The sequence below is a fragment of the Apodemus sylvaticus genome, chromosome 16 (genome assembly GCF_947179515.1).
Source record: "Apodemus sylvaticus chromosome 16, mApoSyl1.1, whole genome shotgun sequence".
In the NCBI taxonomy this organism is placed as follows: domain Eukaryota; kingdom Metazoa; phylum Chordata; class Mammalia; order Rodentia; family Muridae; genus Apodemus; species Apodemus sylvaticus.
In genome coordinates, this window is record NC_067487.1 from 86,244,229 (window position 1) to 86,267,411 (window position 23,183).

General features: G+C 38.9%; 1 protein-coding gene and 1 non-coding gene across 2 annotated transcripts in view; one reads left to right on the top strand and one right to left on the bottom strand.

Moving 5' to 3' along the window:
- LOC127666532 (high mobility group protein B2-like) overlaps positions 1 to 23,183 on the top strand; it is a 147,128-nt gene that overhangs the window by 12,017 nt on the left and 111,928 nt on the right. The gene's annotated exons all lie outside the window — the stretch shown is intronic.
- LOC127667219 (small nucleolar RNA SNORA24) lies at positions 10,519 to 10,649 on the bottom strand. The gene has a single exon (XR_007973856.1). It is a non-coding gene; the product is annotated as a small nucleolar RNA SNORA24 (small nucleolar RNA).

Here is a 23,183-nt window from a genome sequence, read left to right on the forward strand (position 1 = left end):
TGAGATGAAATGAACAATTTGAGACTCAACCAACTATTAGGAAATACTATTTATTAAAATGTCATTGCTGTCAATAATTATATGCTTATTGAAGAATGTTTGCTGAATATACACCAAATACTCTCTGTCCTAACTGGATATTAAATTGTATTCAACTGGGAAAGGAAAGAAGTCTACTTAGTTCCAGGGACTAGTATAATACTCAAATTGATGCCACTTTCAAATGTTTTAGTGGCCAGGCAGTGGTGGTGCATGCCTTTAATCCCAGCACTTGGGAGGCAGAGGCAGGTGGATTTCTGAGTTCGAGGCCAGCCTGGTCTACAGAGTTCCAGAACAGCCAGGACTACATAAAGAAACCCTGTCTCAAAAGAAAAACCACAACCACAACAACAACAACAAAATAACAAAAAAATGTTTTAGCAAATTAATCTTAATAATTACTAAGTAACAGAAGTATGTCTGAGTCTCTGTAATCTGATTCCGGAGGCATGGGGATTGACTGAGAATAAGGGGAACTTCTGTTTGTGATTCTGTCCCTTTAATTCTTACCCTAAACAAGTGACTGATGTTGTATAAGAAAATGATTCTAGATGACTCAAAAACTCATGCTATTTGAACTGCAAGGCTTCTCCTCAATATCTCATAAATGAAGTAATGTATAAAATAAAAAAATATAAGGCTCACTTTTTTACCTGCAAAGGGATATTAAGTTCTACTAGAGGAACCCACATTTCTTCTTTTTAAATTTTTAAATTAGATATATTTTTTATTTACATATCAAATGTTGTCCCCTTTCCTGGTCCCCCCCTGAAAGTCCCCTAACCCATCTCCCCTCCCCCCTTTTCCCAATCAACCCACTCCCAATTCCCTGTCCTGATTCCCCTATACTGCCATATCGACCCTTCCCAGGACCAAGGACCTCTCCTCCCTTTGATGTCTAACAAGGCCATCCTCTGCTGCCTATGTGTCTAGAGCCATGGGTTTCTCCATGTGTACTCTTTGGTTGATGATTTAGTCCCTGGGAGCTGTGGGGGTACTGGGTAGCTCATAGTGTTGTTCCTCCTATGGCACTACAAACCCCTTTAGCTCCTTGGGTCCCTTCTCTAGCTTCTCCATTGGGGACCCTGTACTGAGTTCAATGGCTGGCTTAGAGTGTCCTCCTCTGTATTTGTCATGAACTAGTAGAACCTCCCAGGGCACAGCTATATCAGGCTCCTGTCAGCAAGCACTGTGGGCATCCACAATATTATCTGGGTTTTGTAACTGTATATGGGATGGATCCCTAGTGGGGCAGTCTCTGGATGGTCTTTTCCTCAGACTCTGCTCCATACTTTATCTCTGTATCTCCCTCTGTGGAGGGAGTGGATTTTGTTCCCCCTTCTAAGAAGGACCAGAATATTCATACTTTGTTCTTCCTTCTTCTTGGGCTTCATTTGATACGTGAATTGTGTCTTGGGCATTCCAAGCTTCTGGGCTAATATCTACTTATAAGTGAGTGCATACCATGTGTGTTCTTTTGTGATTGGGATACCTCACTCAGGATGATATTTTCCAGTTCCAACCATTTGCCTAAGAATTTCATGAATTCATTGTTTTTAATAGTTGAGTAGTACTCCCTTATGTAAATGTACCACATTATCTGTATCCATTCCTCTGTTGAGGGACAGCTGGGTTCTTTCCAGCTTCTGGCTATTATAAATAGGACTTCTATGAGCATAGTGGAGCATGTGTCCTTATTACAGGCTGGAGAATCCTCTGGGTATATGCCCAGGAGTGGTATAGCAGGGTCCTCTGGAAGTATTATGCCCAATTTTCTGAGGAACCACCAAACTGATTTCCAGAGTGGTTGTACCAGCTTGCAATCCCACCAGTAGTGGAGGAGAGGAACTCACATTTTTTTAAATTATTATTATTTTCTAAATTCTTTGTTTACAATCCCAATGCTTTTCCCTTTCCAGGTTCTCCCCTCCCCATATGTCAACATGCCTTCTCTCCACCCATTCTCCAATCACCTCCCTCCTTTTTCTCTGTCCTGGTACTCCCCTACAATGCTGGATCTGGCCTTTCTAGGGTCAGGGCCCTCTTCTTACTTCTTCATGGAAGTCATTTGATATGCTACTTATGTCTTGGGTATTCAGAGCTTCTGGGCTATCACTTATCACTTAATATCCACTTATCAGTGATTGCATTCCATGTGTATTCTTTTGTGATTGGGTTACCTCACTTAGGATGATATTTTCCAGTTACAACCATTTGCCTAAAAATTTCATGAATTCATTGTTTTTAATTGCCGAGTAGTATTCCATTGTGTATATATACCACATTTTCTGTATCCATTCCTCCATTGAGGGACATCTGGGTTCTTTCCAGCTTCTGCCTATTATAAATAAGGTTGCTATGAACATAGTGGAGCATGTGTCCTTCTTGCATGCCTGGGAATCCTTTGGGTATATGCCCAGGAGTGGTATAGCAGGGTCCTCCGGAAGTGTCATGTTCAGTTTTCTGAGGAACCTCCAGACTGATTTCCAAACTGGTTGTACCATCTTGCAATCCCACCAGCAGTGGAAGAGTGTTCCTGTTTCTCCACATCCTCGCCAACACCTGCTGTCTCCTGAGTTTTTAACCTTAGCCATTCTGACTGGTGTGAGGTGAAATCTCAGGGTTGTTTTGATTTGCATTTTCCTAATGACTAATGATGTTGAGCATTTCTTAAGGTGCTTCTCGGCCATCTGAATTTCTTCAGGTGAAAATTCTTTGTTTAGATCTGTACCCAATTTTTTAATAGGGTTATTTGGTTCCCTGGGGTCTAACCTCTTGAGTTATTTGTATATATTGGATATTACCCCTGTGTTGGATGTAGGGTTGGTGAAGATCTTTTCTCAATTTGTTGGTTGCCATTTTGTCCTTTTGACAGTGTCCTTTGCCTTACAGAAACTCTGTAATTTTATGAGGTCCTATTTGTCAATTCTTGATCTTAGAGCATAAGCTATTGGTGTTCTGTTCAGGAACTTTTCCTCTGTGCCCATGTCTTCAAGGCCTTTCCCTGGTTTCCTTTTATTAGTTTCAGTGTGTCTGGTTTTACGTGGAGGTCCTGGATCCACTTGAAGTTGAACTTAGTACAAGGAGATAAGAATGGATCAATTTGCAATCTTCTGCATGCTGACCTCCAGTTGAACCAGCACCATTTGTTGAAAAGGCTATCTTTTTTCTACTGAATGTTTTCTGCTCCTTTTTTTGAAGATCAAGTGACCATAGGTGTGTGGATTCATTTCTTGGTCTTCAATTATATTCCATTGATCTACTTGCCTGTCGCTGTGCCAATACCATGCAGGTTTTTTTGTTGTTGTTGTTGTTGTTTTGTTTGTTTTTTAAACAAAATTGCACTGTAGTACTGCTTGAGGTCTGGGATACTGATTCCCCTAGAAGTTCTTTTACTGTTGAGGATAGTTTTAGCTATCCTGGGTTTTTTGTTATTCCAGATGAATTTGAGAATTGCTTTTTCTAACTCTATGAAGAATTCAGTGGGGATTTTGATGGGGATTGCGTTGAATTTGTATATTGCTTTTGGCAAGATGGCCATTTTAACTATATTAATCCTGCCAATCCAAGAGCATGGAAGATTTTCCCATTTTCTGAGGTCTTCTTCCATTTCCTTCTTCAGAGACTTGAAGTTCTTATAATACAGATCTTTCACTTGTTTGGTCACAGTCACACCAAGATACTTTATATTGTTTATGGCTATTGTGAAGGGTGTCATTTCCCTAATTTCTTTTTCAGCCTGCTTATCCCTTGAGTATAGGAAGGCTACTGTCTTGCTTGAGTTGATCTTATAACCAGCCACTTTGCTGAAGTTGTTTATCAGCTGTAGGAGTTCTCTGGTGGAGTTTTTTGGGTCACTTAAGTATACTATCATATCATCTGCAAATAGTGATAATTTGATTTCTTCCTTTCCAATTTATATCCCTTTGACCTCCTTATGTTGTCTAATTGCTCGAGCTAGAACTTCAAGTACTATATTGAAAAGGTATGGAGAGAGAGGGCAGCCTTTTCTAGTCCCTGATTTTAGTGGGATTGCTTCAAGTTTCTCTCCATTTAGTTTGATGTTGGCTACCAGTTTGCTGTATATTGCTTTAACTATGTTTAGGTATGGGCCTTGAATTCGTGTTCTTTCCAAGACTTTTAGTATGAAAGGATGCTGAATTTTGTCAAATGCTTTTTCAGCATCTAATGAAATGATCATGTGGTTTTTTTTTTCCTTTGAGTTCATTTATGTAGTGGATTACATTGATGGATTTCCTTATATTGAACCATCCCTCCATCCCTGGGATGAAGCCTACTTGATCATGGTGGATGATTGTTTTGATGTGTTCTTTTTAAGAATTTTATTAAGTATTTTTGCATCGATATTCATAAGGGAAATTTGCCTGAAGTTCTCTTTCTTTGTTGGATCTTTGTGTGGTTTTGGTATCAGCAAAATTGTGGCTTCATAGAACGAGTTGGGTAGTGTTCCTTCTGTTTCTATTTTGTGGAATAGTTTGATGAGTATTGGTGTTAGGTCTTCTTTGAAGGTCTGATAGAATTTTGCACTAAAACCATCTGGTCCCGTGCTTTTTTGGTTGGGAGACTTTCTATGACCTCTTTTATTTCTTTAGGGGTTATGGGACTGTTTAGATGATCTATTTGATGCTGATTTAATTTTGGTGTTTGATATCTGTCTAGGAAACTGTCTGTTTCCTCCAGATTCTCCAGTTGTGTTGAGTATAGGCTTTTGTAGTAGGATCTGATGATTTTTTTAATTTCCTCAGTTTCTGTTGTTATATCTCCCTTTTCATTTCTAATTTTGTTTATCTGGATACTGTCTCTGTGCCCTTTGGTTAGTCTGGCTAAGGGTTTACCTATCTTGTTGATTTTCTCAAAGAACCAGCTCCTGGTTTTGTTGATTCTTTGTATGGTTCTCTTTGTTTCTACTTGATTGATTTCATCCCTGAGGTTGATGATTTCCTGTCTTCTACTCCTCCTGGGTGAATTTGCTTCTTTTTGTTCCAGGACTTTCCAGGTGTGTAGTTAAGCTGCTAGTGTATGCTCTCTCCATTTTCTTTTTGGAGGCACTCAGGGCTATGAATTTTCCTCTTAACACTGCTTTCATTGTGTCCCATAGATTTGGGTATGTTCTATCTCCTTTTCATTAAATTCTAAAAAGTCTTTGATTTCTTTCTGTATTTCTTTCTTAACCAAGGTATCATTAAGTAGAGTATTGTTCAGTTTCCATGTGTATGGTGGCTTTCTGTTGTTTTTGTTGCTACTGAAGACCACTTTTGCTCCATAGTGATCTGATAGGAGGTATGGGATTATTTCAATTTTCTTATATTTGTTGAGGTCTGTCTTGTGACCAATTATATGATCGATTTTGGAGAAGGTACCATGAGGTGCTGAGAAAAAGGTATATTCTTTTGCTTTAGGATGAAATGTTCTATATATATATATCTGTTAACTCTAATTGGTCCAAAGCTTCAATTAGTTTCACTGTGTTCCTGTTTAGTTTCTGTTTTTGTGATCAGTCCATTGAGAAGAGTGGAGTGTTGAAGTCACCCACAATTATTGTGTTAGATGCAATGTGTGCTTTGAGCTTTAGTAAAGTTTCTTTTACAAATGAGGGTGCTCTTGCATTTGGAGCATAGATGTTCAGGATTGAGAGTTTTTCTTGGTGTATTTTTCCTTTGACCAGAAAGAAGTTTCCCTTAGTGTCTCTTTTGATGAATTTGGGTTGAAAGTCAATTTTATTTGATATTAGAGTGGCTACTCCGGCTTGTTTCCTGAGACCATTTGCTTGTAAAATTGTCTTCCAGTCTTTTACTCTAAGGTAGTGTTTGTCTTTGACACTGAGGTTGTTTCCTGTATTCAGCAAAATGTAGGGTCCTGTTTACATATCCAGCCTGTTAGTGTATGTCTTTTTATTGGGGAATTGAGTCCATTGATGTTAAGAGATATTAAGGAATAGTGATTATTACTTCCTGTCATTTTTGATGTTATTTTTTAAATTTGATTGGTTATCTTCTTTTGGGTTTAATGAAAGAAGGTTACTATCTTGCTTTTTCTGGGGTGAAGTTTACTTCCTTGTATTGGTGTTTCCCTCCTATTATCCTCTGTAGGGCTGGGTTTGTGGAAACATATTGATTAAACTTGGCTTTGTCATGGAATATCTTGGTTTCTCCATTTAGGGTGATTGAGAGTTTTGTTGGGTATAGTAGTTTTGGCTGGCATTTGTGTTCTTTTAGAGTCTGCATGAGATCTGCCCAGGATCTTCTTGCTTTCATAGTCTCTGGTGAGAAGTCTGGTGTGATTCTGATAGGTCTTCCTTTATATGTTACTTGGCCTTTTTCGCTTACTGCCTTTAATATTCTTTCTTTGTTTAGTACATTTGTGGTTTTGATTATTATGTAATGGGAGGTATTTCTGTTCTGGACCAGTCTGTTTGGAGTTCTGTAGGCTTCTTGTATATTCATGGGCATCTCTCTTTTTAGGTTAGGGAAGTTTTCTTTTATAATTTTATTGAAGATATTTGCTGGCCCTTTAAGTTGTAAATCTTCACTCTCATCTATGTGTATAATCCTTAGGTTTGGCCTTCTCATTGTGTCCTGGATTTCCTGGATGTTTTGGGTTACAAGATTTTTGCATTTTGTATTTTCTTTGACTGTTGAGTCTATGATTTCTCTGGTATCTTCGGCATCTGAGATTCTTTCTTCTATCTCTTGTATTCTGTTGTTGATATTTGCATCTATGGCCCCTGATTTCTTCCCAAGGTTTTCTATCTCCAAAGTTGTCTCCCTTAGTGATGATTTCTTAGTTGTTTCTACTTCTGTTTTTAGATCCTGGATGGTCTTGCTTAGCTCCTTCACTTGCTTGTTTGTGGGCACAGGTGGCAGCCTGTAGCTCGGTGGTCTGTGTCCCCAGAGGTCTTAGACTTGGGATAACTCAGTACCCGGGGTTGCCTATCCTGTCCGGCTGGGGACAAAGGTGGCAGCTGCCGACCTCTCCACAGCAGAGTACCTGTGCCTGGCTGGCACACAGAGGAACCTCTGCTCTCCCAGGTCCTGGGCACAGGCAGCAGCCTGTAGCTCGGTGGTCTGTATCCCCAGAGGTCTTAGACTCGGGATAGCTCAGTACTCGGGGTCACCTCTCCTGTCCGGCTTGGGACACAGGTCGGAACTCACATTTCTTAAAAACAACAATCTAGAATGTTGTTGATTTATTATGACTGTGCCCAAGGGTGAGAGTGAAGTCAGCAGATGATATGAAGCTTTAGTAGTATAGACAGCCAGGCAGGATGAGTTTACTTTGTTGAAAAATGTGCTTTGTGTAAAGAAAACTCTCTTGAGTTAAGTAGATTTGGACTTGCTAAGTATCTTTGCCTCAGTTTTAGATTATTTTTCTTTAAAAAGTTCTCACTCATAGTTTAAAAAATTAACATGTTTTAGGCACTCACTTTAATTATAGAAGTCTGTCTGAGAAGATTGACTGCTTGCTTATTTTGACTATTTGACAAAAAATAGGACATTTGCTTTAATAATATCAAATGTGAAGGGATTTGGGGAAATTTTGAATGTCAATTATCCTAGAACTTTATTATACAAATTTCAAATTCATTTTAAATTTTTATATAGTAAAATTTCTTCTTTTGTGGCATATAACTTACTGTAATTGACAAACAATGTTAAATGTTTCTCTCTATGCCACGGCCTTAGGTAGGGTGTCTATTGCTGTGATTAACCAGGGTTTGTCTTACGTAGGCAGGAACTCAAACTGGTTAGGAACATGGAGGCAAGCAAGAGCTGATGCATAGTCCATGGAGGAGTGCTGTTTAATATCTTAGTCTTCATTATTTGTTCAGCTTGCTTTCATAAATCATCCAGGACCAACAAACCATAGGTAGTGCCGCCCACTATAGGTGGGATCGTGTCCCACATCAATCATAATTATGAAAATGCCCTATAGCCTACCTACAGCCTAATCTCATGCCAGCATTTTCTCAGTTTTGGCTTATTCCTCTGAGATGACTCCAGCTTGTATCAAGTTGACATAAAATTAGCCAACAGAACCACCAAAGAATTTCCTTGAAAATATACTATCCATTTGGGTGCAGACTATCACCATGCCCATCCTCAAGTCTGTCAGGTATGACAGACTCCTGATGTCTGAGAATCAAGATGTAGAACTCTCAGCTTCTTCTCCAGCACCATGTCTGCCATGCTTCCCATTGATAATAATGGACTATAACTCTGAAACTAAGTCAGCCCCAATTAAATGTTTTCCTTATTAATAGTTGCTTTGGTCATGGTGTCTCTTCACAGCAATAGAACCCTAACTTAGGACAATCCCCAGCCATAAAATTATTTCTTTGCTACTTCAAAACTGTAATTTTGCTAGTTATAAATCATAATGTAAATATTTGCTATGTAGAATATCTGATATTCGGCCCCGAAGGAGTTGCAACTCAGAGGTTGAGAACTATTATCTTAGAGAATACTGAAATATTCTCTAAATCTGGGTTTATACTTGGACCAAACAGCTCCTGTAGATAGTAAACCATATATTCTAGCTTGATGTGGAAATAGGTTGTAACCTACATTAAGAGTATACCTTTGGAGCTGGGCAGTGGTGGTGCATGCCTTTAGCGGTGGAGGCAGGTGGATCTCTGAGTTCGAGGCCAGACTGGCCTACAGAGTGAGTTCCAGGACAGCCAGGGCTACACAGAGAAACACTGTCTCAAAACAAAACAAAACAAAACAAAACAAAACAAAAAAAAGTATAACTTTGACAGTGTCTTTGGAGTGGGTGTGGGGATGCTGGGTAGTGTTATGTCAACTTTATATAAGCTAGAGTTTCTGGAAAGAGTGAACCTCAATTGAGAAAATTGTAGGGTCCTTTCCCAACGGCAACCAAAATATTGGGAAAAGATCTTCACCAACCCTACATCCAACAGAGGGCTAATATCCAATATATACAAAGAACTCAAGAAGTTAGACTACAGAGAGCCAAATAACCCTATTAAAAAATGGGATACAGAGCTAAGCAAAGAAATTTCAACTGAAGAACTTCGAATGGCCAAGAAGCACCTTAAGAAATGTTCAACATCATTAGTCATTAGGGAAATGCAAATCAAAACAACCCTGAGATGTCACCTCACACCAGTCAGAATGGCTAAAATTAAAAACTCAGGGGACAGCAGGTATTGGCAAGGATGTGGAGGAAGAGGAACATTCCTCCACTGCTGGTGGAAATGCAAGTTGGTATAACCACTCTGGAAATCAGTCTGGCTGTTCCTCAGAAAACTGGGCATGACACTTCCAGAGGACCCTGCTATACCACTCCTGGGCATATACCCAGAGGATTCCCCGGCATGCAATAAGGACACATGTTCCACTATGTTCATAGCAGCCCTATTTATAATATCCAGAAGCTGAAAGAACCCAGATGTCCCTCAATGGAGGAATGGATACAGAAAATGTGGTATATTTACATAATGGAATACTACTCAGCAATTAAAAACAATGAATTCATGAAATTTTTAGGCAAATGGTTAGAACTGGAAAATATCATTCTAAGTGAGGTAACTCATTCACAAAAGACCACACATGGAATGCAGTCACTGATAAGTGGATATTAGCCCAGAATCTCTGAATACCCAAGATACAGCTCACATATCAAATCATTCCCAAGAAGGAAAGAGTGGTCCTGGAAAGGCTTGATACAACATTGTAGGGGATTACCAGGAAGAGAAGTGGAAGGGGGTTGATTGGGAAATGGGCAGATGGAAGAGGGCTTATGGGGCTTATGGGGAGGGGAAACCGGGAAAGGAAAAGTCATTTGGAATGTAAAAAAGAATATAGAAAGAAAAAGACCTTTTGTAGGGCATTTTCTTAATTAGTGATTGATCTAGTCCACTGTAGCTAGTGCTGTCATTGGGCTAATGATCCTGGGATCTGTAAGGAGGCAGACTGAGCAAGCCATGACGAGTGGGTCAATAAGCAGCATCCTCCATGACCTCTGCATCAGCTCCTCTCCAGGTCTGAGTTCTTGTCCTGACTTCCTACAATGATGAACAGTGGCATGTAAGTCAAATAAACCTTTTCCTACCCAAGTTGTTTTGGCCATGGTGTTTCATCACAGAAATAGTAACCCTATCCAAGACAGATAGTTTTATTTGTTTGTTTTGAGACAGTCTTCCTATGCAGCCTCAAGTTACCATTTCTCCTGCTTCCGCTTCCTTAATGATGTTCTTGTAGGTCTGTTCTATACAGCCAGGAGAAGAGGCTCTCAAACAATTAACTCTCAGCCAGCCACAGTTATATTTCAGCCAATCACAGGCTGCAAAATGTAACAATTGCCTTTGATCAATCAGATTGTTCCTGCTTCTCATTCTCCTCTACCTCTTCTCTATTTTTTTTTCTTCTTAGAAACACTAGTAATTTTGAAAAGCATTCCCAGTAACCTGGCATCCCGCAGGTTTTTAACAGTAAAGATTGTTCTTGTGAAAATCAGAATCTGGTACCAACTAGATAGTAACAGCCTTGTTAATTGCAAGAATAAGGTCTTCCATGAGGTCATTTCTTTATGAGTAGTATTACTTTAGCTATGAATGTCACATGCACTGTGGGGAATGTGACTCAGCCTTCTTTGGAATAGTGTGTGTTTCTACAGCTCCCTTTCTTGACCAAGTATACTATGTTATATTGAACTGGTTTCAGTTTCTCTTTTAAGAATAGTAATGAATTCATGAAATTCTTAGGCAAATGGATGGAGCTGGAGAACATCATACTAAGTGAGGTAACCCAGACTCAAAAGATGAATCATGGTATGCACTCACTAATAAGTGGATAACCTAGAAAACTGGAATACCCAAAACATAATCCACACATCAAATAAGGTACAAGAAGAACAGAGGAGTGGCCACTAGTTCTGGAAAGACTCAGTGAAGCAGTATAGAACAAAATCAGAACAGGGAAGTGGGAAGGGTTGGGTGGGAAAACGGGGGGGGGGGGGGGGGGGGGAAGGGGACTGAAGGGACTTTCGGGGAGTGGGGGGTCCAGAAAAGGGGAAATCATTTGAAATGTAAATAAATATATCACTAAATTAAAAAAATAATAATATATAAAAAAGGAATAGTAATGTCTCAGTTGTGGCCTTAATTAGCATCTCCCCAGTGACTAATGCTACAGAGCTGGTCTCGTGTGCTAACTTACCGTGTGTATCCCCTTTGTCAAAGTCTTCACATTTTTCAAGCTTTGTTTTACACACATACACAGATATCAACAGAGGCAGAGACAGAGGCAGAGAGAGACACTTCTTTGTTAGTAGATGTCTTGTCAATGTTAGCCCTGGGCCTATGCCTTTCCTTTTTTAAAATTCTTTTTGGCGAAGCAACCTTGTTTATAATTTTGATGAAGTCCAATTTATCATCCTTTTCCTGTTACAGAAATGTTGACTGTATGTTCAAGAACTTTGCCTACATCAAGGTCACAAAGATTTTCTCACGCATTCATTCCTGAGTCTTAGGACTTCCCAGTGGTATTCAACTCCATTGCCCCATTCATTTCCATCTGAGGGAGTCTCCAGCTTCACTTTCTGGCATTTGGAGGGGAACTCTCAGTTAAAGGAAGTTCCCCAACTGAATTACCTTTCCACCTGTGGCAAAAATCAGTTGAGTGTTATCTGCCCCTGCATTTTCCCTAAGCATCCTTACCAGCACTAATAAGCAGCTTCCTGTTTGGCTGAGTGGCAAGTGGTAGGACCTAGCTCTTATGACTCATTCTAATTAAGATAGACTTTTGAGGAGTGACGCTTCTCTAAGAGTAAAGCTAGATGATGTCGGATTGGGAGAATTTTGTTATAAAAGCAGTTTGTTTTCTAGTGCCTCAAAAATTGAACTTTTTGTCTTTTTACAGATATGCTTCAATTTCTAGTCTGCATGTGAGCTCAGTGAATAGAAAAATGTAATTTTCATCAAGTTTTTGTACAAGCTGTTATTTTCCACTAAAAAACAAATAAGTATTGCAACTTCTTAAAAAGAAAATATTTTTGCACTGCTATTTTGTTGTTGTTGTTTTGATATTTTCCCAAAGTCACCGATTCCCTACTCAAGAAGTGGCCTGTTACAAAGATAGTGGGAGAATCCTTGAGTGCTTCAGATAGGTCTGTACACCTCAAGGGCAGGGCCTCTGTCTGGCTACTGAATCCAACTCTTGCTTTATTTTGTGTTTGTTGTTTTCTTGGCTCTGATAGGCTTAGGAATTTTAAAAGATGGAATGTTTGTTTGGGGTTAAAATCTTTATCGTGGGAATATAAACTGTTGTAAATGCATCATAAAGACCAAATTGAAATATTAAATGTATTAAAATGTTGGTCAGGAAAGATGTACTTAACATTTTTTTTTTGCAAAAATAATATGTTTCTTACTTTAGAAAAGATGAAAAATCATGCAAAGAAAAGAGTTTGTGATTAACCTTGGGGACAGGGCATACATTGAACTAGCTGCCTTTTACAGGTTGGGTCAGATTTCTTTAACATCTCTATGAAAGTCTTTGGTACATAAAAAGCCATATCCTCAGATAAAAAGAAGTTAAATTGCAGATGAATCATTTCTAATACTACGAAGTGCTGGTTTCCTGTGGCCAATTAAATTCCTGTTGGAAATTCAACATTTTTTAATGCTTGGTGATAAATGATTTTTAGTTTTGGATTGGTGACACCCAAGGGCAGATGCTTGTACACCTTACTATACATTATGGGTCACCTGGGAGCTTGTTAAAATTTAGATCCCTGGGTCCCCATACTGAGAGATTCAGCAGGTCTTGAAAGTAGCCAATAATCTCACTTTAATAGTCTTGCTTTCAGCTCTGTTTGTCATTTCTCATGGGTTGCCACATTTTCCAGACAAATTCTTTTTCTCTTACTGAACATTAAAAATAGTATTTCATTTAGTGTAAGTATGATGTGACTGAATGATGGAACATCAAGGCTTACCTGTAACTAATTTTGAATTCCTGGGTGTAAACTAAGACGGTATTCAATAAATATTCAATATACAGACTTTGGCTAGACTTCTTTCAATTAGAAGTTATTAGTTGCACAATTTCCATTTCTGGTTATCGGTGCACTCACAGATAGTATTAGATAAGGGTGGAGCTCAGGCATGGATACCTAGGGAATTTCACAAGGTTCTTTTATAATCATTTATTACCTACTGTGCCCTTAATGATGTTACTCAGGATCCCATTAGATTGGCTGTGAATTTACTAATTGGTCCCTTGATAGTAGCCAAAGGGTGCCAAATCCTGTTGCTCCATCCCATAATAGTCATGCCAGGGACAAGACAGAAGTCGCTGGTTTCAACCTGTTTCCTTTCCAAGGAGAAGTCACACTGCTCAAAGGATACTTTCCACAATACAGCAGGAAATCTCTAACCTTGGAATGTACTGATGACCTACTTTTAAAAGTAATTTAAAGATACTACTAAACACAATCTACTAGACTACCCACTAGCTATTCTGAAGAATTAGAGTGACCTTGTTAACTGCTACATCAAAAGCTTTAATCCATTTTGAACAGGGTTTTCTCTTACCTCTGTTAATTCTTACACTAGATGAAACTTGTCTAGTGTCTGGATTCAAAGCAGTTGAAGTATCTCCTGGAAGAATACTGGGTTGAAACGTTGGTCTCTAGCTAGTAAGTCCAATAACTGAGAAGTGAGATCATGAGAACTCTGACTTTGTCTGTAAAGAAAATATCTTCTGTATTGTATGGATGCATCACCTGTCAATTAAAAAAACCTTTGGCTTATGGCTTAGGCAATAAATAGAGGTGGGACATCCAGGAGAAGAAAGAATTCTGGAATAGAGCATGACAGGGAGCTTGGGCAGGGAAGATGCAATGAGATAGAGGCATGGTGCCTGAGCAAAGCAAGCAGCCACAGGGCAGAGTGCGGATTCCAGCAAGCGGGCCACCTGAGGTTATAGTCGTGGAGACAGCAGGAAATGGCTCCTGGGGTCATGTGCTGGGAAGGTACCTGTGTCCCAAGCCTCTCCACATTGGTCTCTTTTCTATGGTGTTGCTTTGAGGTAAGTGAGCATCCTCTCCCACATGTATCCATTGCTACAATGTTTCTCTCTTAGACTTCTAGGTTTTGGAGCCAGTAGAACATAGATCAAAACTCCTGAAATATGAACCAAAATAAAGCATTCCTTTTTCAAATTATTTCTGACTCAATGATAATGGTTAACAAACCACGGCTGAAAAGATGGTTCAGTTAAGAATGCTGGATACTCTTCTACATGGTACCTCACAAACATTTGTAAATATATTTTTAGGGGATCCCACATGTTCTCCTGTCCTTCTTGGCACTGTATGAATGTAGTACACATACATACATAGGAGTAAGGCACTCATAAACATAAAATTAAAAGAAAATAAAATATTTTTAAAATAGCTGACAAACCTTGCTCACCTGGTATTTATATTCAGAATTCCTCAGATGAGAATCCTAAGAATCTTTCCCTTGTTGAAATGAATCCAGTGCTTGTGGTTCATGTATAAATACTTGACCTAATAAAACATTTCTGGATTTTTGGAACCCTCAGTTTGCACCATTTAACAGTCTTTTGGACTGTGACCTGGAGGAGTTCTGTTTCTGCCAAGGACTCATTCCTAATCACTCCAGAAGACTGTGCTGCCTTGACTTTTTTTTTTGTTTGTTTTTGTTTTTTGTTTTTTGGATTTGGTTTTTCCAAAAGACAGGGTTTCTCTGTATAGCCCTGACTATCCTGGAACTCACTCTGTAGACCAGGCTGGCCTCGAACTCAGAAATCTGCCTGCATCTTCCTCCCAGAGTGCTGGGACCACAGTCATGTGCCACCACCACCCGGCTGTTGCCTTGACTTTAGTAGGTTCAGTGTGTTTCTGAGTGATTGATCTCATCTATTCTTTTGTGCTGGTGTCTTTAATATAAATCAGTCTTTATTTTCTACAGCTATTCACCTATAGCTGTATTTTTGTTTAGTAGAAATTCTGTAGCAGCAGAAATTGTGCAGAGTGCTTCTGCCCTGGAAAGACAGGCTGAGGGCTCTGGGAAGAGGATGAAGAACCACCACACTGATAGCTTAATCTAGGTGCCAGTGAGCCTGTGTGTGATACTGGATCTGCTACTTCATTGTCTGATTGGGCTAAGTAAATGATAAGACTCAATTCATCACAAGAAAGTGGAGGTGACAATAGTACTTATGTCATGGGGTAAAGCATTAAATGACTCAACATACGTAAAAGCTCTTAGAACTATTGATTAGTATTGGTGAAATAGATACCATTTCCAAAGCTTGTCCTAAGATTCTGGGCAAATTGATTTGGGGTGGGGCTTAGGCATTGATATATTGTAAAAACTCTAACATGGTTTTCCTATGCAGTTAGGATGGAAAGTCACTGGACTAGGTAAGCTTCAAAGTCTAGGCTAATAGATACTGTCATGGATTTATATACTTATGTTTTGTTTCTTCGTTTTGTTCTATTTAGAGCTGTTTGTGTTATTAAGTTCTGTTTGGCAAGTATCCTAGGAAGGCAGGACACACTAACAACAAATGCACACTAGCTATACTTTATAATGGTAGATTCTCTTTCTTAATGCACACACACACATATAATTGTGTTAGGGTGAGCACACATGTGTGTTGATGCTGGAGTATTATACTCATGATACCTTGATTATCATACTCAAGAAATTCATCCATGTCCTTTGTGACAGGGTCTCCTATTAGCCAGTTCTCAAAAGTTAGGCTAGTGTTGTGTGATAAAACATTTCCTGTGGAGAAAAACACACACATCTATTCACTCCAGACATGGATCTCCCCCCCCCCCCAGTCTAAAGTACTTATTACCCAAAAATCCAACTCAGTGAAACAATGAGTTTTATTGGGATTACTTAAAGGAACACAAATAATTCAAAGACAGCTGCATCACCAAAGCCCCGCAAACTGGGAACCTGGAGCTCACTGCCGAGCCTGGAGGCAGCTCAGTAGGTTGGAGAGTATCCTCTCCAGGCACCACAGCTGGTCTCAACCTCCTCCAAGCATCTGGGTAGTTTCTGCCTCTTCCACAAAGCAGGTGTGGTCTCAGAGTCCTCTTTGCAGCTCAGCTTCCTTCTGTCTTAGAATAGACTCTCAGCTTTTGTTTTTTACTCTGGTTGAAAGGGGCCCAGTAAATCTGGTCAATTTCAGGGACTTTTCAAAGTTTCTCTGGAAGCTTCCATGCAGGATGGAATGTTTTCATCTTAGAGGAAACTTACACCACAGCTTGACTGGCTGGCCAGTGAACGTCCATGAATCCTATGCCTCTGTCTCCCAAGCACTGACTTTATAGACATTTTTCATGTGGGATCTGGTAGGACTCACATCCATGCCCTTTCAGGGTAAAGTGCTACCGAGCCATCCTCCCAGTCCAGATCTCTCCTCTTCTTCCCCATCTCTCTAGCTCCCTCTCTCCCTTCCTCCTTCCCTCCCTCCCTCCTCCTCTTCTTCTTCCTCCTCTTTTTCTTAAGCCATGGTCTCACTTTGTAGCCCTAGCTAACCTGGAATTCACAGAGATCTACCTACCTCTACCTCCTGAGTAATGGCTTCAAAGGTGAGCACCACCATACCTGACCCCAGCACAGATTCTTAATGATTTTAAGTCAAGCAGGTTTTCAAGCTTAAAGCATGATAAATGTTCTTTAGCTATTTTAGCTCACTGTCCAATAACATCATATGGAAATTCATAGCCTCACAATAAATATGAGTTGGTCATTTAATTCAGGGTATGCACACTCATGTAGGACAGATGAGCATATTGATTGAATATTTGGTGCCTGGTGAGTTATAATGAGGTGGACTGCCAGGCCGTCACTTATTTATGCTCCTGAATGAATTAACACTTGTCAAATGTGATAAAAGCACACCTAGATTTATCACTTCTTTCAGTTAATTGGTGGGAAAGATTGCAGTACATTTCTGAAAAAGTCCAAGTGTAGCTAATATTAAAGAATTATGGAATTTATAAGTTTTGGGGCCCTACCATGTAAAGTAAGAAGATGCAAATAAGTAGTGAGAGAGAAACTATAATTACCTACAATTTCATAACCTATAAAGTTATCACCAAGAACATTATATACCAGTTATATATGTATATGACATATACATATATATATATATATATATATATATACATAGAGAGAGAGAAATTATAACATTTTCAAAAGAACAGTCTTCAGGTCATACTACAGATGAAAATTTATAAGTATGCTATTAAGATATTTTCTCAGATTATTGTTTATAAGGCAATATAATTTTTAACTTTTATCTTTAGCATCGTAGGTGACATCAACTCAAGACAAAGAATTCAAATAAAAGGAGTATTGATATTGCTCAGGGCAGAAAGACAGGGTTATGAAGAATAATGTATATTATTTTAGAATATCACTTTACCAATATTTCTGGTATTGCTGAAAAATTATGGAAAAAATATCGGATCTTAAAAGTACTGCAGAGAGAATTAGTTTAAGTTCACTGTTGTCTTTTTTGGAGTGCCTGAATTTATAATATTCATTCATGTAATTATATGAATGAGGTCAAGAAATGCTAAATATGTAAGACTATAACTATAGTCCCTGATATGGTTTGAATGTATTTCTCAAAGTTCATGTGTAGGAAGCTAGTTCCTCAGTACAAAGGAGTGAAACATGGTACTTGTTAGATGACAAGGTCATGAAGGCAAGCCTTCGTGTGTGGGATAACGTTATCATGGGAGTGGCCTTTCTATAGAGGACTTCATCCTTTTCCTGATCACTCTTGCCACAGGAAGCTCTGACATGTTATTGAATACCCAGAAGTACATTACCAAGCTGGGCGGTGGTGGTGCACGCCTGTGGTCCCAGCACTCTGGGAGGCAGAGGCAGGCAGATTTCTGAGTTTGAGGCCAGCCTGGTCTACAGAGTGAGTTCCAGGACAGCCAGGGCTATACAGAGAAACCCTGTCTCAAAAAAAATCCAAATCCAAAAAAAAAAAAAAAAAAAAAAAAAGTACATTACTAGGTATGGCCCCTCAATATTGGATTTCCTAACTTTCAAAACCATGAACATATTCCATGAAATACATTCCTATTTCTTATAAATTAGTCTGTCTCATACCTTAGCATGGCAGTATTTAAACTGTAATCTCATCATTTGGAAGACAGAAGTAGAAGGATCAGGAGTTTTTGTATACATAGTGAGCTCAAAGACAGCCTGAGCTATATGGTTATGGTGGGCTACTGTACAATGCTCCCAACCAATTATCCATCATCAATATTCCTATACAGCAATGTAAAAGGACTACTAATACAGTGCCAATAACCTTGGACATGAGGATCTTTGCTGGGTTCATATACATTTTCACAAGGCCTCACCCTGAAACTAAGTACTTGTACAAAACATTGACGCTATTTTTTTTAGGTACTTTTCTTATTGCTGTGATCAAATACTTGACAGAAAGCAATATAAGAAACTCGGCCTGAAGCGTATGGTTTTAGATATCCTGTTCATTGACTCTTGGTTATCCTAGTAAATTCAGATAGGTCATGGGATGTTAAGGGTACTTGGTGCCATTAATTTTAAACTAAATAGAATATCTTTTTAGTTCAATGGCTGGTGACATTTTGAGAGCATAGGAATTAGGGAGTGCCTACCTATAAATTTGCAGGTATGGTCCTGGCTGTCACATTTACAGTGTTTATTACTGGGTTCCAAATATTTCTACTAGCCTGTTAGCAAATATAAGTTTTAGAAAGGGGTCTGGAATATAGAAGACAGTAGATGTCCTTGCTAAAAGTTTATTGTATTTAGAACTGAAATAATCCAGGAATCCTGAAAAAAAAATTGACATATTACCTTAGTTTACAGCAATAGATTGCCTTTTAAGTTTAAGATAATTGACCTGTGGAGATAAATGCCCCAAATGATTTTAGGGCATTATTTATAATGATAAAAATAGTAAAAAATATGATCAGATTATCTATCACGGACTATATTCTATTTTATATTTCAAATTTAAGTGACCAAGATGCCCAAGAGTTAAAAATAGATAATACCTCAAGTAAAAGAAGTCAGACCCAAGAAAATATGTATGATCTAAATCTAGAAAAAAACAGAAAACAAAAACAACCCTAAACTTTGGAGCTGAAGCTCAGCAGTTAAGAGCACTTAGCACCTGTGTGATAGGTAGCTCACAGCTGCTTGTTACTTCAGTTCTGGGGATCAAATGCCTTCTGCATGCACAGGTTACACAAAACTCACATGGTTGTGCAATACATACATACCTGTAAAACAACTAAATAAATCTTTTAAAAAAACTTAAAATCAAGAAATTATAGTGTTTATGAATTGCTAACTCAACAGTGGAGGCCTTTGAGAAGTAGACTATACAGGGCAGTAAGTAGGAGTTGGGGGTGTGGGTCTTCTGGAGGCTGGCGATGTTTTGCAGTTTAGTTTGTGTGGTGAAGTTAGGCAATTCACTTTGTTGGTTGAATTAGTCAGGGTTTTTTAGAGTCATAGAAATTATGGGTAGTCTCTATATAGTAGGTGAATTTGTTGGTGATTTATAGTCTGTAGTCAAACTCCCAACCAGCAGTTATGAATGGAAGTCCAAGGATTTAGCAGTTGCTCAGTCCCACAAGGCAATCAGGTGAAGAAGAGAGAGAGTCCATCTTCCTTCTTCAATGTCCTTATGTAGGTCTCCAGCAGAAGGTGTAGCCATTATTAAAGGTGTATGCCACCATGCCTGGATCTGGAGCTTGCTTAGTCCCAGATGAGCTTGAACTCAGAGATCTCCCTGTCTTAATCTTCTGGGATTCATAGCCACTATGCCTCAAGATCTCTGTATTGGTTGGCTTTGTGTGTCAACTTGGCACAGGCTGGAGTGATTACAGAGAAAGGAGCTTCAGTTGGGGAAGTGCCTCCATGAAATCCAGCTGTGGGGCATTTTATCAATCAGTGATCAAGAGGGGAGCACCTCTTGTGGGTGGTACCATTTTGGGGCTGGTATTCTTGGGTTCTGTAAGAGAGCAGGCTGATCAAGCCAGGGGAAGTAAGCCAGCAAGAAACATCCCTCCCGTCCAGCGGTGGTGGCACACGTCTTTAATCCCAGCACTCAGGAGGCAGAGGCAGGAGGATTTCTGAGTTCAAGGCCTGCCTGTTCTATAGAGTGAGTTCCAGGACAGTCAGGGCTACACAGAGAAACCCTGTCTTGAAAAACCAAACAAAACAAAAAACAAAAAACAAAACAAAAAAAAAAGAAGAAGAAAAAACGAAAAAGAAACAGCCCTCCATGGCCTCTGCATCAACTCCTGCTTCCTGACCTGCTTGAGTCCATCGTGGAAGTGTAAGCTCAATAAACTCTTTCCTCCCCAACTTGCTTCTTGGTCATGATGTTTGTGCAGGAATAGAAACCCTGACTAAGACAATCTCCAAGCCAAGATCTAGGTCAAAAACTTGTATCTCCCAGACTCCAGATTAGGATCACAGGTGAGCCTTCCAATTCTGGATTGTAGTTCATTCCAGATATAGTCAAGTTGACAACTTGAAATAGCCATTACATTGGTCTCTTTGTTACCTGTGTGCATGTTAGACTTTACAGTGATAACTAGTTGAAAACACATTTCATAGCTCTGCAAATATATTTACATGAAATTTTACAGGAAGTCTACAAACACAGGAAGAGCTATGGATATTCATTACTATATTTAGGTTGTATAAATGTTGCATAGGGATAATTTTACTTTCATAATTTGCATTTTCTTCCATAACCATATGTTTCTTTACTTAAAATACCTCTTAAAATATTACATATTATAGGCTACTCCATTTTGAACTACTTCTATGTTATTTTTATTTATTCTCAATTATGTTACTATAAAATGTTATCAAAACTTGCATCTATGTTCATATGTGTACACATCTATGTATACTATTCATATATAGTTATGCTTTTGGAGATTTCTGGGGTATCACTTCCAACAGTGGTCACTGTTAACAGTAGCATATGATATAACAGAATGCTTTGAGAGAGGAGAATCTTTATTTTTATTATAGAGAATTATGAATTGTCTTGATGTTTTCTTTAACAATGTAAGTGTGTTACTTTTTAATTAATAGCACATGCTAAATAAATGCAGTATACATTTTGTCACCTAAACAGAATTGTTTTGAAGGAATAAAAAGGAGTCCACTTAAATGTCTATCAATTTGTTTTGGTGGAGAAGGCTCATCTATAGGAAGGCTCATCTATATAGCAGAATAAAAACCTCATCTCCTGTCTTAGTCGGGGTTTCTATTCCTGCACAAACATCATGACCAAGAGGCAAGTTGGGGAGGAAAGGGTTTATTCAGCTTATTCTTCTGCATTGCTGTTCATCACAAAAGGAAGTCAGGGCTGGAACTCAAGCAGGTTAGAAAGCAGGAGCTGATGCAGAGGCCATGGAGAGATGTTCCTTACTGGCTTGCTTCTGCTGGCTTGCTCAGCCTGATCTCTTATAGACCCCAAGAGCACCAGCTCAGGGATGGTAACACCCACAAGAGGCTCTCCCCACTTGATCACTAATTGAGAAAATGCACCACAGCTGGATCTCATGGAGGCAACTGAAACTCCTTTCTCTGTGATAACTCCAGCCTGAAGCTCCTTTCTCTGTGATAACTCCAGCCTGTGTCAAGTTGACACACAAAACCAGCCAGTACATCTCCTTTGTCTCAACTGTCACATGGCAGAGCCTCTGGTAATAGCCTATCGAGACCTTTGAAATTAATCATGAAATTAAGCCTCTGTGATGGCTATTCCTGGTTGTCAACTTGATCATATCTGGAGTAAACTACAATCTAGAATTGGAAGGCTCACCTGTGATACACATCTTGAGACTGTGATTCACATCTTGAGACATACAAGTTTCTGTCCTGGTCTTGGCATAGAGATCTTGAGGCATAGTATCCTTGAAAAGCTTAGGCCTAGGCAAAATGGTACAAGCCTTTAATCCCAGGAAACTAAGACAAGGAGATCTTTTCGTTCAAGGTCAGCCTGGGACAAAGCAAGTCCCAGATCCAGGCGTGGTGGTACACATCTTTAATCTGGGGCACACCTTCTACTGGGTACTGCTATAAGGACATTGGAAGAAGGAAGATTCACTCTTCTTTGCCTGCTTTCATTTACTTGCCAGCACATCTGTTGGAATCTACGTCTACAGAAGACCAGCTGAAATAATTAGCCTTGTAGGATTGAACAACTACTAGATTCTTGGACTTCCTATTCCCAGCTGACCATTGTTGTGGTAGTTGAACTACAGACTGTAAGTTATCTCAAAACTTAATATAAATAGACATTCCATAACTTTTGTGACTCTAGAGAACCATGACTTTAACCCTCTTTAACACAAAACATACTTCCCGGCCAGTTGAAGGTATTCAAGAACATTTCTTTAATTCACTGAAAAACAGTACAGTGATTAAATGATATGTGACCTATTAAACTTTCAATGCTTGTAGTATTTCATATTTCTTCTTATTTTTTTGTTCTTTGTGAGAAGGTTGATGTAGAGAATATGATTGATAGAATATAAGTGATTGGTTTCTACAAATAAAAATAAGAACATTTGTATTTTGGGTCAGCTAGTATTTTAAAAATGTTCAAAAAAGCACTAAATATTTTTTAAACTATTAATAATTATGTTGTGTCCTAATTGTTGTGTGAAATATAGAGTCAAGACCTAACAACTAATCAAGAAATATTTAAAGACCAAATGTAATATAGGGAGATAGGCTGCTATTAATCAAATGTCTGATATAGAAACTGATTAATCTAGGTAGTTTTTTGATTCTGATGACTGGATATTGTCAGTAAGTGGTAATCCTTTGTAACAGGAAGAATCAGTTACATAGAAATAAAATTGAACTTCTCTCCAAAATAGAAAGTCTTTGGAATAGTGTCCAGTCTAAAACTGCCTTGCTCAAAACACTAGCCAGAACTTTAATTAAGAATATTTTTATCACTTGCCCTTCTTGGGCTCTCCTTCCCTTCCCCCTCTCTCCATGTGGTCAGGGCTGGCCTCAGCTTGTCTACTCTCTCCCTCTCTCTGCCTTTCTCTGCCTC